General features: G+C 48.1%; 1 protein-coding gene across 1 annotated transcript in view; it reads left to right on the forward strand.

Annotated features, from left to right (window-relative positions):
- Positions 1–10,859: 10,859 nt before the first annotated feature.
- The window catches only part of CCDC13 (coiled-coil domain containing 13), a 38,883-nt gene continuing 33,769 nt past the window's right edge, over positions 10,860–15,973 (forward strand). The window contains exon 1 of the mRNA XM_045857235.1: positions 10,860–10,889. The gene's annotated coding sequence lies outside the window, so the exon portion shown is untranslated. The remainder of the gene's footprint in view (positions 10,890–15,973) is intronic.

Below are 15,973 nucleotides of genomic sequence, written 5' to 3' on the forward strand. Positions count from 1 at the left end.
CCTTTGGGAGGAGCCTCGGTTAGAGAGCATGTCCCGGACAGGAACGGCGGCCGACGTTCCCTGAGCATTTACTGTGCGCTGCCCGCTGCTGTCCGCACTTCCCAGGGTAGTGTCGTCTGGGTTTCCTCACAGCCCTAAGCGTTAGGGGCTATGATCTCAGGTCACAGAGGAGGAGACCGAGGGGTGAGCAGTTCACTAATTCATGGTCCCATCGCCAGAGAAGGTTGTGGGTTTGGGACGGGAGCCTGTGTACGCAAGGGGTGGGTGGATGCCGACAGGTGTTAGAGACCTGGAATCTTGGGCTTTGTGCAGTTCATGCTGGGGAAGCTGCATTCATTTTGTCTATATCATAAATGAAATTAGAAAGAGGCAACAGCACGGTTTTGGCTCGCCAGTGATTGTTTAACCTGGACCACACCAGGTTTTCTCAGTCTCTTCCCAGCTGTGAACTGAGAGGTTGCTCTGAGTCATGTCCATGACCCTGTTTATGTTATAGACTGTTACGTGAGTCAGTGATTTATAAGCTGTTCCTTAGGAACTTTGGCCAGCTTCCAATAGACATAAGAGGAGATGCTTGTAGGCAGCCCTAACAGTTATTGCAGAAAGGATAAGCCTCCTGTAGAAGAACTAATTTGGGAACAAGTTTCAGAACACTGCCTTTTTAATGAGTATATTGATTTTGTGAAAATAGATACCAGTTTGTGAGAAGTTGATCTAGACAGAGGACAGAGAGAAAAGCAGGAGTGGGGTGTCAACGGCAGCACCCGTCACGGGGTCAGGACAACGTCAGCGGGCTGCTTGCTGGAAGGAGGGTGGGCGAGTAGCCTGGCGTTAGGTCAAGGAAGTTTGTAAAAGTAGCTGAAGTGCAGGTGCTCCTGCTTTTTTTGTTATTGAATGGGACCTAGCTCTGCCCCCTGCTGGCCGAGCTGCCATGGTTTCCTCACCTGCGAGAGGGCGACAGTATCCGTGGCCTGGCGTTGCTGGGAAGATGAAGTGCAAGGGTGAAGGTGAAGGGCACGGCACCTGATGCATTAGTCAACTCAGCAAATCCTCGCCGTGTGAACTCCTGTTCAGCTTGGGAATGGAGCAGCACAGGGGGTACGTGGGCCCTGCCCTTTCAACTTAGTTTAGCACGGAAGACTGGCATTAAGTAGGTGGTTACCAAAAGCATGAATTGTAGGTACGGGATACAGCAGGGACATCTGGCTGGGGCCCCTAGTTCCCGGTTGGAGTCAAAAGGTATCCCTGAGACCCTGGCCCATGTGGCTCGGTGGGTTGGAGTATCGTCCTGTAATGGAAAGGTTCTGGGTCCGGTCCCCAGTCCAGGCCGTTGCAGGAGGCAACTTATCAATGCTTCTCTCTCATATCGATGTTTCTCTTCCTCTCTAAGCAATCAAAAAATGTCCTTGGATGAGGATTAATAAAAAGGTATCCCTGAGGCAACGATACCCTACTTTGAGATAGTGTGCTGATTTTTCACCGAGAGTTGGATTCCTTGGCTTACTGTTCCAGGCTACTGAAGTACTGCTGTAGGATTGTTTCCATGCCCCTCTCCCCTAGTCTGTTTGGGGGCTCGGCAATCCTTCTCGTCCAAAGCATCTGGCTCAGTGCCTGGCTCACATAGGCGTTCAGTAAGTCTTTGTTGAATTAATTAGAAAAAGTAGATTTTGTTTTTTCACATCCGCCTCCTGCCGTCCACAAAGAACTTACGTATGTGTAGTTAATGAACCACAGTGACCCCTGGTAATCAGAGGTAGAATCTGATTCCACACTTACATAAACCCCAGAGTACCCCCACCTCTGCGCCAGTCAGAATTTTGGAGCAGAGGGTTAGACGTGGCCCATGCCTCCGGCCTCAGATAAGGAAATGCTTCAGGAACTTGAGGTTGAGGACCAAGGCTCACGTAAACCCGCAGCCTGTGGCAACGCACTTGCCAGGCCAGCACAAAGCGGAATGAACATACGGTGTTCCGTAGCTCTCACGTGTCACACAGTGGAACTGCCGGTTATTTATACACTTGGTCCTGTTTGAAAGCCCTTCAAATAGAACAGGGAAACTGGAGAAAGGAGCCTGGATGAGCCCCAGCCTTGCCCGGACTGCTGCTTTCTCAGTGAGTGATGCACCTGATGCAAGTTCGTGGGAGACCCAGCGGCATCCTGCATCCCAGCTTTATTCTTACAGAAAGCCTGCTTTCCGCTGAGTCACTGAAATGAGGCAGAAGAACTGGCTTCTAGCAAGATGCAGGCTGGAAAGCCTTCTGAACTGGGAAGTGGTGAATGGTTCTCGAGGGGGGCCAGCGTCCATGTGCGCCCCTCAGAGGAGTGTAAGAAGAGTAAGTAGGTCTTCCTGAGTATTTGAGCTTCTTACAGTGCTGGTGATAGGTCTGTCCCTGTCCCTGGTGTAACTGAAGTGTTGCAGGGTGACTGACACTTTGCAGTGTGAGGTGGCAATGCCACCCCACCTTCCAGCGGGTGCCCTGTTCTCTGAGGTCAGCTTGTCTACGTCCACACTTGGTGCCATCCCCCCGGTCCCCTGCCTCGCTGGCCCATGCCTGCCAGTGACACTCCGTGTCCCACCGTCACTCTGGGCACAGACTCAGAAGCATCTTAGCCTCCTCCTGTCTTGGCCACTAGTAAACCATCACCAAGTCCTGCCAGTCTTTCCTAAGCAAAGCCTCTTGACATGCAGATGTGTCGTTTTCCTGTCCTCGTTGCCATCACTTCAAACCTGGGCCCTTCACCTCCTGTCCTGCGGCTGAGCGCCAGCGGTGCCGCTGGGGCCAGAGTCCCCTGCCCGCCACCACCCAGCGCCTCTGCCTCTTCCCTGAATGTTCCCTCCACTCCCAGTGAGCTCAGTGCACTCCTCCAATTAAAAGTAGAACCCAAGTTCTGCTTTTGACAAAGCTTTTTAACATTCTTCTAGGCCACAGTGAACTGGGCCTATTGGCCAATTTCACCAGAGTTGAGTTTAAAACACAATCCGTGTTCCCCTGTGATAATATTTGACTGATCCACACTGCTTTGCTATATAAAAAATGCTTGAATACTCTTTTCCCTTTGTTCCACACAAAAACTCTGAGGGATGCGTTATCCTGACTTTTTCAACGAGGAAAGCTCTGAGCTATCCAAGGCCATACAATGGAAAAGCAACAGAGCTGGGGCACAAATGCAGAACTTGAGACCCTTGGCCACGTGGAGGGACCACGTGCCGGGAGGGAAGGCGGGTACACGGAGTCCTCCCCGTCCACAGAGCGCTCACTCTCTTCCTTCATCTCGGGCCTCTGCCCCGCGCACACACACTCCCCACCCGGGTCCCAAGTCCGGTATTTTTTCTCAATATGCCGTAGCTACTGTATCCGCACAGTGTTCATATCTGAAACTCCTCCGCCAGTATATGTGTTGGCCTTTAGAAGGAGGAGGCTGGGGTTCCCGTCTACAAATGGTCTTCACTGTGGAGGAGGCGAGCTAAAAACGAGGGAGCACACAGGGATCGGGGGCCTAATAGACTGGAGGAAACTGATGGTCACTGAGACCAGCTGACTTTCACCCATGTGTCTTGAAACACAGTGATAGGAACTGTGGGTGACATTGAGGACATCTGGGGGGAGATGGGAACGGTATTACCCATGCATTATGATGAGGGCGTGGTGGGGAGCCAGAACAGGGCTCGTCCATCAGAGAGGTCCCGTGGAGCTAAGGACTCACAGACCTTGGCAGAACATCGAGTTTTCTCCTGAAGTCAGCCTATGATGAATGTGACCACCATATATACAAACACTTCCTAGACAAAATAGCTCCATGGGTGAAATAAGACTTGACTGTAGCCAAAACAGTATTAGGTTGGAGCACAAACTCTATGGGGGGATAACAGGAGAGGCTGGTGGCCAAAAGAAGCCCAAATCCGGGGTGAGTGGAAGAGCTAGACTGAGTGTATAACCAGCACCTTCCAGCCAGAAGGCACTCCAACCTGGAAAAAAATGAACAACTTTAATCTATGTGAGAGCTCCCCACTGTGAAGAGAAGTATTGAATAAGGCTTAACCCCGGGGCAGGGGGTGGGGGGTGAACGGAGTATCTCAAGGAAGGTTGCTTCTGTTTGGTCCGAATCCATACCCACAATATTTTTCTGATGACTCTTAGCTTCTTCGGTGTCTGATTCTGGGAAGGGCGAGACTCTGGATACATGGGTCACAATCCCCTAAAGTAGACTGGTGGCTTAGTGCCAATCACTTAATACCACGACTGACATAGGTCTAGCCCCAAGAGACACTCCTGGCACGATGACCGAATTCTACTTTGAGCCTGCAAAGCTGAGGCCCACAAGCACAGGGCCCTGAGAGGGGGAGAGCCACCTGGAGCCTTTTTTAAGCTGCCGCAAAGCTTACTTCCATTCTGAGGCAAAACAGCTAAATCTATAGTAAAACATGACAACTAAAGAGCATCCCAGTTTACAAAGCACTTTGGTAACCTACTTGAGAATAATGGTAAGGGTACTGTTGCTGTCTTAAGAAGAAAGGTGAGGTTTATAACTTGACTAATGTCACAGAGTTAAAACACAGGTATTTGTACTTGGGATGGAGTTTACTGCAATTTTGCTTCTCATACTAAAAGCAGTATCACTAGCTGCTTATATTTACATTTTTTTTTTGCAGGGAGAGAATATGAGTGTAATTTCGGTGAAGGGAAATCTATTTGGTGACCATATCTTTAAATGTGTGGATATAGGTCCCACTTCAAAGTTGGAGCTCCGTTGAAATGTGGAAAGGACCTAATTTGGGAATTATTAAAAAAAAAAGAGCAATTAGACCCACATGAATATGTTCAACTAATTTAAAAAATTTTTTATTGTAGCCTTGGCTGTGTGGCTCAGTTGGTTAGTGTCATTCTGTGCACCAAAATTTGCTGGTTCGATTCCTGGTCAGGGCACATGCCTTGCCTAGGTTCCGGGTTCAGTCTTCTACTGGGGCACATACAGGAGGCTAACAATCAATGTCTGTCTGTCTGTCTCTCTCTCTTTTCCCCCTCCCCACCACTACCCCTTCCTGTCTCCTCAATGGAAACATGTCCTTGGGTGAGGATTTTTTAAAAAATTGTATTGTAGCCCTGGCTGGGTGGCTCGGTTGGTTGGAGTGTCGTCTGTGCAGGTTCAATCCCTGGTCCAGGCATGTACCTAGGTAGTGGGTTTGATCCCCGGTCAGGGCGCATATGGGAGGCAACCAATCAACGTTTCTCTGTCTTCCTTCCTCTCTCTTCTAAAATCAAGAATCATCCTTAGGTGAAGATTTTAAAAAATCATTAGACTTCTAGCTAAGATGGAGGTGTAGGTAGACCCATTGCACCTCCTTGCACAACCAAAAGAAGGACAACAACAATTTAAAAACAAACAAACAAACAAAAACCAACCAGAAATTACAGAAAATCGAATGGTATGGAAGTCCGACAACCAAGGAGTTAAAGAAGACACACTCACCCAGACCTGTAGGAGGGGTGGAGACGGGCTGCTGGGGCAGAGGGGGTTCTCGGCAAAGTGGCGGCTGGTGGACCCAGCAAGGCCGCAGATTGTGGAGGAGAGTGGCACGCAAGGTGGCTGGTGGACCAGGTGGTCCCACGTTCACGTGCAGATAAACCAGGCAAAACTGGGGAGTGAGACAGACCACGCAACCCAGGGTCCCAGCGCCTGGGAAACAAGGCCTCAAACCACTGATTGAAAACACCTGTGGGGGTTGAGGTGCTGGGAGAGACTCCCAGCCTCACAGGAGAGTTCATTGGAGAGACCCGCAGGGTCCTAAAACGTACACAAACCCACCCACCAGGAATCAGCACTAGAAGGGTACAATTTGTTTGTGGGAAGCAGGGGAAGTGACTGAAATCCAGAAGAGAGCGGAGCAAGCACCGTCTTCCCTCTCAGACCCATCCCCTACATACAGCGTCACAACCCAGCAACTGGGGTGCCCCGCCCTGGTGAACACCTAAGGCTCCACCCCTCATTGTGTAACAGGTGTGTCAAGACAAAAAAAAAATGGCCCAGATGAAAGAAAAGATCAAAGCTCCAGAGAAAAATGCAACTAAGCGATGAAGAGGTAGCTAACCTATCAGATGCACAGTTCAAAACACTGGTAATCAGGAAGCTCACAGAATTGGTTGAATTGGGTTTCAAGTTACATGAAAAAATGAAGGCTATGCTAAGTGAAATAAAGGAAAATGTACGGGGAACTAATAGTGATGGGAAGGAAACTGGGACTCAAATCAGTGGAGTGGACCAGAAGGAAGAAAGAAACATCCAATCAGAAAAGAATGAAGAAACAAGTATTCAAAAAAATGAGGAGGGGCTTAGGAACCTCCACGACATCTTCAAATGTTCCAACATCTGAATTATAGGGGTACCAGAAGGGGAAGAGGAAGAGCAACAAGTGGAAAAGTTATCTGAACAAATAATAAAGCAGAACTCCCCCAATCTGGCAAAGGAAATAGACTTCCAGGAAGTCCAGGAAGCTCAGAGAGTCCCAAAGAAGTTGGACCCAGAGAGGAACACACTAAGGCACGTCTTAATTACATTAACCAAGATTAAAGATAAGAAGAGAATCTTAGAAGCAGGAAGAGAAAAGAAGACAGTTACCTACAAAGGAGTTCCCATAAGGCTGTCAGCTTATTTCTCAAAAGAGACCTTGCTGGCAAGAAGGGGCTGGAAAGAAATATTCCAAGTCATGAAAGGCAAGGGCCTAGATCCCAGATTGCTCTATCCAGCAAAGCTGTCATTTAGAATGGAAGGGCAGATGAAGCGCCTCTCAGATAAGGTCAAGTTAAAGGAGTTCACCATCACCTAGCCCTTATTATATAAAATGCTAATGGGATTTATCTAAGGAAAAGAAAATAAAAAAACAGTACAATGACAGCAAATTCACAATTATTAACAAATATACCTAAAACAAAAACAGACTAAGCAAACAACTAGAACAGGAACAGAACCACAGAAATGGAGATCACATGGAAGTTTATCAATAGGGGAGTAGGAGGGGGAGAGAGGGGGAAAAGGTACAGAGAATAAGTAGCATAGATGGTAGGTAGAAAATAGACAGGGAGAGGGTAAGAATAGTATGGAAAATGTAGAAGTCAAAGAACTTATATGTACAACCCATGGACGTGAACTAAAGGGGGGAAATGTGGGTGGGAGGGGGTGTGCAGGGCAGAGGAGAATGAAGGGGAGAAAATGGGACAACTGTAATGGCATAATCAATAAAATATATTTTTAAAAAATCATTAAAAATTTTATCGTAAGCCCTGGCTGGTGTGGCTCAGTGGATTGAGTGCGGGCTGCGAACCAAAGTGTCGCAGGTTTGATTCCCAGTCAGGGTACATGCCTGGGTTGCAGGCCATGACCCCCAGCAACCGCACATTGATGTTTCTGTCTCTCTCTCTTTCTCCTTCCCTTCCCTCTCTAAAAATAAATAGATAAAATCATTAAAATTTTATTGTAAAATATGCACAACAAAATGTACCACTTAGCCCTTTTTAAGTGTATAATTTGGTGGCACTAAGTACCCTTACTGTGCTGTACAACCATTGTCACCATCTGCCTCCAGAACCTTCCCGTCATCCCAAACAGGGACCTCATGACCTCAGCAGTAACTCCCGTTTCCCATTTCCTTTGCCCCTGGCAACCTCTATTCTACTTTCTGTCTCTGAATTTTCATGTTCCATGGACCTAACAAGTGGAATAATACAATATTTGTCCTGTGTTTGGGATATTTCACTTAGCATAACGTTTTCAAGGTTTATCCAAGCTGTAGCCTGTCTCCGAATTCCATTCTTTTTTATGGCCAAATAATATTCCCCCATGTGGATAGACCACATTTGTTTATCCATTCATCTATTGATGGACACTTGGGTTGTTTTCCCCTCTTCTTTGTTGTGAATAGTGCCGCTGTGAACATTGGTGTAGAAGTGTTTGAGTCCCTGCTTTCACACTTTGGGTATATACCCAGAGGGGAAATTGCTGGACCATATGGTAATTCCATTTAGCAATTTGAGGAACTACCAATTTTCATGCATCCTGGTCAACACTTGCTAGTTTCCACTTTTTGATAACAACCATCCTGATGGGCATGAAGTGGTATTTCGTTGTGGCTTTCATTTGCATTTTAGTGGTGAGTGATATCGAGCATCTTTTCATGTGTTTATTGGCCACTTGTGTATCTCCTTTGGAGAGATGTTTATTCAAGTCCTTTGCCCATTGTCCAGCTGGATTTTCTGTTATTGTTGAGTTTGATCAACTGATTTTGACAAAGAATCAAAAGCAATTCAATGGAGGAAGGACACCTTTCAGCAAATGGTGCTGGTCATGCATAGGCAAAAAGCAAAGCAAATGACCTTATACAAAAATTACATAAAAATAGTGGATTGAGCGCGGGCTGGGAACCAAAGCATCGCAAGTTCGATTCCCAGTCAGGGCACATGCCTGGGTTGCAGGCCATGGCCTCCAGCAACCGCACATTGATGTTTCTCTCTCTCTCTCTTTCTCCCTCCCTTCCCTCTCTAAAAATAAATAAATAAAATCTTGAAAAAAATTAGTTAAAAATAAATCATGAACATAAAACTCTAACACTTCAAGAAAATCATAAGGGAAAGTCGTTGGGATCCAAGGCTAGACACGGAGTTCTTGCACTTGACACTAAAAGCACTATCCAAAAAAAGAAATTGATACACTGGACCTAATCAAAATACAAACTTTTGTTCTGTGAAGTCCATGTGAAGAGGATTAAAAGACAAGCTACAGAATGGGAGAAAATATTTTCAAACTACATACCCAACAAAGGGTATGTATCTAGCCTTTATATAGGCTAGTATCTAGCCTATATAAAGAATTCTCAAAACTCAACCATTAGAAACTGGGCAAAAAGACGTGAACAGACACTACACCGAAAAGAGATAGCAAGTATGCACAATGAAAAAAAAATGTCCAGTGTAAGTATCCATCGTGTACATTAGAACCACAGTGCGATGCCACCCCACATGTATTAGAATGGCTGAAATACAAACCAGTGACATCAAACGCTGGCAAAGATGTGGAGAAACGGGGTTGCTCAGACATTGCGGGGGCGTGTAAAATGGCACAGACACTCTACAGAACAGGTTGGCTGTTTCTTGCATACGAAACTAAATATGTGATTACCAGACAACAGTACTTTGGGGCATTCCAGAAAAATAAAAACTTAGATTCACATGAAAACCTGTACAGGAACGTTCGTATCAGCCTAATTTGTGATAGTCCTATACTGGAAACAGCACAGAAGTGCTTCAGTGGGTGAATGGTTAAACACGCCATGGAAAACCCAGAGCAATACAAAGAAATTATTGATACAACGTAGGTGAACCTCCAGAGAATTATTCTGAGGACAAAAAGTCAATTCCAATAGGTTACATACTGTATTATCCCATTTACATAACATTTTTGGAATGACAAAGTTTTAGAAATGGAGAACGGATTAGTGGTCGCCAGGTGGTGAGGAACCTCGGAGGGGGCGGGGCAAGAAGGAAGTGGGTGTGGTTATAAAAGCCCAACGAGGGAGGATTCTTGTGGTTTAAGGGGTCAGTGCCTTGACTTCAGCGATCAAACCTACACATGTGATAAAATTGAATAGACCTAAATACATACACGAATACCCGGCAACATGGGGAACTCTGATAAGACAGATGGATTGTGTCAATGTCAATATCCTGGTTGAGATGTGCTAAAATTCTGCAAAATGCGGTCTGGTGCCGCATCTCCGTGCACGTCTATGAGTGGGTGCCTTATGAGGTTAAAAAGAAAGAAAGAAGCCCTGGCTGGCGTAACTCAGTGGACTGAGCACGGTCTGCGAACCAAAGTGTCGCAAGTTCGATTCCCAGCCAGGGTACATGCCTGGGTTGCAGGCCATAACCCCCAGCAACCGCACATTGATGTTTCTCTCTCTCTATATCCCTCCTTTCCCTCTCTAAAAATAAAATGAATGAGATAGAAAGAAAGAAAGAAAGAAAGAAAGAAAGAAAGAAAGAAAGAAAGAAAGAAAGAAAGAGAGAGAGAGAGAGAGAGAAAGAAAGAGAGAGAGAGAGAAAGAAAGAAAGAAAGAAAGAAAGACAACTCTGAGATATCTGAAGGTTTCAAATTATAAAAACGTGAATAAATATTTGGGAAGCTTCCTCAGATCTCCTTTCCCAGAAATTTGTCTCCCACCCCCAAATAGCCCTGGATATAGTAGTGGCTTAAATTCGGAAGTGTTTTCCACTACGAAAATAAACCACGTTCATTATATTTTAAACCCTCTAAAGTGCAAACATAAAAACAGCATATTTCGTTCCAGCACCCAAATCCAATATCTTCCAGTATTTCCATGCATCTCTCCCCGTTTTGTTTCTGCGCCGTCTTCAAAAACATAACTTTATGTAGCAATAACTATTTCGTGTCCTGCTTTTTTCATTCATCACAACGTGACCTTTCCCCCACTTTTTTTTTTTTTTTTAACATTTTTCAAAGACATTCACGGTGAGATCGTTCACTTTTCATCTCCCCGGCAGGAATGCGGAATGTGCACCTCTGTACAGAAAGTTTTAGTCTACAAACCTTTCAAAATGTATGATCCAGAAGCGGACCACTGTCCCCACTTTAAAGTCTCCAGGCACACGACGCCCCCTTCCAGCCCGCCGCGCCAGTTTCCATGCCATACCACCGCACCCAAGACCACCCGAACCTTGGTCACTTTCTGAACTCCCTCTCGGGCACCGTAGACTCGAGGTGACGTAACACGGGTGGCAGAGGTGGTTTCCCTGGTGACAGTTGCCAGGACAGCGCGAGAAGCGTCCGAAAGAGGTGACCCAGCGGCGGTGGCCCCAAAAGGCAGGAGCTGGGAGAGCGCAGTAAGTGCTGGGGAGTGGAGCCCCGGGAGCCCGCAGCCTCTGGGGGCCTGGTCCGGAGCTGGGGCGCACACTCTCTCCCGAGCGCTCTGCCCCTGGCCGGGCGCTCACTGCACGCGGGATGCAGAGCGAGGATCCTCCTCCCTTGCTTCTTTGAACCTGCACGCACCGCCTCCTCCCTCTCTAGGCACTTATTTTCCTTGCGGCACAAGGGTTAGTGAGTCGCAAAAGGGGAATCGCCTGCCCAAAGCCACACAGTAGGTGGTGGCAACGCCAGAACTTCAACTCGGGTCCGCTAGACCTCCGGCGCCCTCTTCTGGTCTCCGCTGCGGAGGCCTCTCGCACCACACAGGGGTGGAACGGGAACTACACAACCTGGTGGCATCCACTACCCGCGTCCTCCCACCCCAGGGCCAGCCCCCATAGGACCGGGGACTCGTCGGAGAGCACCCCTTGGCGCGGGGCTCCAGCCCGCGACCCAGTCATCTTCAACCCACCCCCAACCCAAACCCATCTCTGCATTGATGCTGGCCTGGCAGGCGGCCGGAAAGCTGGTCCTCCAGGTCGCCCAACTAGGCTTCTCAGGACAACTCCTCTTCACCCCCAAGAGGCTGCTGGGAGGGGCGAGAGGGAGGCAGGAGAGAAAGTGGCAGGCTGGAGGGGACAAGGGAGGCCCGTGTCTGGATGGGGCCTCAGCCCCCTCCTCACTGGTCCAAGTCCCCTGTGCCCTCGACTGCCTCTGGGATCTTTGTCACAGGAAGTGCCACTCTCCCTGTCCCATGGCTCAATATGCATATGCCTTATTCCGTAGAACAATTTTAGATTTACAGAAACACTGGACAGAAAACTCAGAAAGACTCCATTTATTCCTCTCCCCTTCCCCCCATCATTAACATCTTGCATTGATAAGGCATACTTGTTACCATTGATGATCCTATGATGTTATTGTTAACTTTGCAACAATAACAGTATTAATGTTCACTCTTCGTATTGTACAATCCTATGAGTTTTGCCAAATGCATAATGCCCTGTATTCACCATTATGGTATCATTCAGAATAATTCACTGCCTTAGAAGCTCCCTGCGCTCTACTGCTCGTCCCTCTTCCCCTCTGCACAGCTCCTGCAAACACTGATCTCTCTCTCTCTCTCTCTCTCTCTCTCTCTCTCCCCTCCTCCCCTCTGCACAACCCCTGCAACCACTGATATCTCTCTCCCTCTTCCAGGGTATCATATAGTTTCGATCACACAGTGATCGAAAAGGCTACACAGTGTGCAGCCTTTTCAGACCGACTTCTTCACTTAGCAATGCGCATCTCAGTTTCCTTTATATCTTTTTGTGGCTTGAAGCTCATTTCTTTTCGTCAAGAGACAATGCACCATTGTATAGGTGTGCCGATTTGTTGGTCCATTCGCCTGTTCAGGGACATCTTGATTGCTTTTGATTTTTGATAGTTACGAATACAGTTCCTGTAAACTTTTGCTCACAGTGTTGTATGGAGACAGGTTTTCAACTCCTTTGGGCAAATATGATGGTTGGATCACATGGTAAGACTATTTGGCTTTGAAAGAAACTGCTCAACTGTCTTCCAAAGTGGCTGTACCAGCAATGAGTGAGTGTTTCTGTTGCTCCACATCCTCGCCAGCATTTGGTGTTGTCAGTGTTCTGGATTTTAGCCATTCTAACAAGGGTGTAGTGGTACCTCACTGCTGATTTAGTTTGTAATTTCTAATGACATGGTATTTTGACCTTTGCATGTGCTTATCTGCCATCTGTAGATGATCTTTGCTGAGCTGTATGTTCAGATCTTTTGCTCACTTTCTAGTTGGATTGCTTCCATATTGTTATGTTTTAAGAATGCTTTGTGTATTTTGGATACAGACCTTTGTCAGATGTGCGTCTTACAGATCTTCTTCCAGTCCGTGGCCTGTCTTTTCAGTCTCTGAACAAGGCCTTTTGCAGAGCAGACGTTTTTAATTTTGATGAAATCCAACTTGCCAAATTTTTCTTTCGTGGATCATGCTTTTGGTGTTGTATCTAAAAACTCATTGCCAAACGCAAGGTCACCTAGAGTTTCTCCTATATTATCTCCTAGGAGTTTTATAGTTTAGCATTTTAGACTTAGGTCTACGAGCCATTTTGAGTCCATTCTGGTGAAGGGTGTAAGGTCTGTGTCTAGATTCATTTTGTTGCTTGTGTGGATGTCCAGTTGTTCCCACACCATTTGATGAAAAGACTATTTTTCTTCATTGGGTTGCCGTTGCTTCTTTCTGTTGATTCTCTTTGTGTGGGTCTGTTTCTGGGCTCTCTGTTCTTTTCCCTTGACCTATGTGTCTATTCCGTCACAAGTGCCACACTGTCTTGATTACTGTAGCGTTACAGGAAGTCTTGACATCAAAGCATCATCTTGCAACTTCGCTCTTTTCCTTCCTACGGCATTGGCTTCTCTGAGTGAAGCCTTTTCACATAAATTTTAGAATCAACTTGTCAGTATCCACACAGTACCCTGCTGGGGTTTTCTTACAATGGTGTTGAATCCGTGGCTCAGTGTGGGAAGAACTGACATGCTAACAATACTGAGTCTTCCTATCCATGTACACGGAATATCTATTTAATTATTTGATTCCTGCCATCGAGTTTTATGGTTTTCCACATACGAATCTTATACCTGTTGTTATATATGTATACCTAAGTATTTCCATCTTTATGCAAATGTAAGTGGTATCACATTTTAAATTTGGACTTCCAGTTGCTCGTCGCTCGGCTTGAGGCTGACCGAGGTGCCTGCCTCCGCTGCAGGACCCCCCGGCCTGTCCCTCAGGGCACTCACACCTCTCACCCTCAGTTTTGACTCCTCTTTGGACTCCTGTGGGGGGTTTTAAAAACAGACAGACGCCCGGGCCCCAACCCAGACCAATGAAATTCAAACCTCCCTTGGCCTCGAGCCTATCACAGAGCAGAGGCTGATGTCTTGGGGGCCGAGGTGGATCGCAGGGGCCGGTCTGTCTTCCAGAGGCTCGTAGGGCCAATGATACCACATTTCGTATGATGAGAAAGATCATAAGTGCTAAATGCACAGGAGCGCTTGCGTGCCAGGCACCGTGTTACACTCTCTCTGTTCCTTCTCTCCCTGAATCCTCACAACCACCCTGTTACGCATTTCATGGCTACCGCCCCATCTTACAGAGGAGTAAACTGAACCACAGAGGGATGAAGTAACTTGCCCAGGAAACAGTGTACATCCTAGAAGAACTTGTCTCCCACCGACCCGCACATGCACAGTGGGAACAGAAAAGGAAAGAAGCTTTAAGAGTTACTGTGTTTATTCATGCATTTCTGCTTTCTCGCACCTGCTACCTTTGTTCAATGACAACTCTACAAATATTAATTGAAGGCTCATTCTGGGCAGGATGCCAAGAGTTAAAAAAGAAATAAGACGTAAGCCCCCTGCCTTTAAGAGGCCTCTTAGCAAAGGAGAAGAATAGAAATAGTCATAGAGGATTATAATACTTGGAGGTAAGTTTAGTGCTCAAGGAACACCTGGGGGGATCCTAGGAGCCCCCCGAGCACCCCCAGGGGAGCCCTAAAGGCTGAACGGGCGTTTGTGGGGAGGAGAAGGGGGCCTGGGGAGGAAGACAACCCAGGCCGGTGCAGTGGCTGAAGCAAGGTGCCTCCAGGCAAGAGCCTCAGCAGGGGTCATAAACCCAAATATCCGCAGGGGCTGATGGGAAGTGACAGGGGTGAACCCAGCAGGTATAAGAGAGAGAACAGCATTTACTGCGAGGACAATGGGCAGCTGATGTGCCTGAGGCCGCCTCCGGGAGTAGCGGACCGTGGCTGAGTGGGAAGGACACGCCCACCCAGAGAGAGCTCCCCCGGCCCAGCAGCTGCTGCCCATGTGGGACCGTGCACTCAGCATGGCCAGGTCTGAAAACTTGTACAAAAGAAGCTGGAAATCTGGATTTCATCGAAATCTACAAATGTTTGAATGTTGGCCATGAAGTCAAATCCTAACGTAGCATCCTGTGCGAGTCAGACAAAAATGTCTGGGTGGATGCAGCCCTCGGGCAGCCGGGGCGCATCTGTGAGTCCCGGGTCCTCGGTGGGCGGGGTGCGCTCTGAGTCCTGGTGAGCCTTGCAGAGGCAGAAGCCACTTGCATCTGCTTTTGGAAAGGTCCCAGAGGGTGGTGCGCAGTAGGGATTAAAGGGACAAGACAAGACCCAGGCAGCTAACTAAGGTAGGAAGCAGGCAGCCGGGGAGATAGGGAGACACTGGGGGAAGGCGGGGTGGGGGGGAGCCCGGTGCCACCCGGCCGGTGGAGCAGGCAGGAGACAGGGCACAGAGGAGGCGGCCTTGCAGTGCGAGGCAGTGGCTGCAGAGGCTGGAGGCAGCTGGCACGGGGCTTGGTCCCTGTGGGCCCAGCAGCCACGCCAGGTTTTCTGCTGAAGGGTCACAGGAACCACTGTGAGGGACAAGGGTCTGCACGTGGGGCAGGAGGAGGAGGAAGCGAGTCCTCCCCAGAGACCACCAGGAAGGGAGAAGATCGTAATATTTTGTTTCCACCAATGGCACAGCTGTCGGAGCATTTCCACACCGCCCTTCGCATTTGCCCTCCCGCGGCACATCTGTGGCCTCGGCGTCGTCCTCTCCTGCTTACTGAACAAGGGACTGGGGCCTGGGGGGTGGGGGGTATGGAGGTGCCTTAGATCCCCGTAGCCGCTGCAAAGCCAAGTTCACCCTGATCTCCAGCGGCTCTCTCACCGTGCACCAGGCCTCTCATACGGCAGCCCAGGCCGCAGCACCCAGCACCCAGGCTGCGCCTGACCCATGACTGGACTGATTCCCTGAGCAGAATCCCTGGGCGCGGGACCCTGCGTCAGTATCTTTAAAGCGTCCCAAGTCGTTCCCGTGGGCAGTCCAGGCGGGAACTGCCGCTTCGCATGCTGGTCACAACCTCCAAGTTGCTTCCCGACTCGCTGGTGACCCAGGAGGGTTATTAATAGCTCTCGCTTGCACTCTCCAAGGTGACCCAATTTGGAGAATGAAGTATGTGGTGGTCCCTTCTTATAATCTACAAAAATAGGGA

This window comes from Phyllostomus hastatus, unplaced genomic scaffold, assembly GCF_019186645.2.
Source record: "Phyllostomus hastatus isolate PE091 unplaced genomic scaffold, TTU_PhHast_1.1 phas_scaffold_129, whole genome shotgun sequence".
Classification (NCBI taxonomy): Eukaryota; Metazoa; Chordata; class Mammalia; order Chiroptera; family Phyllostomidae; genus Phyllostomus; species Phyllostomus hastatus.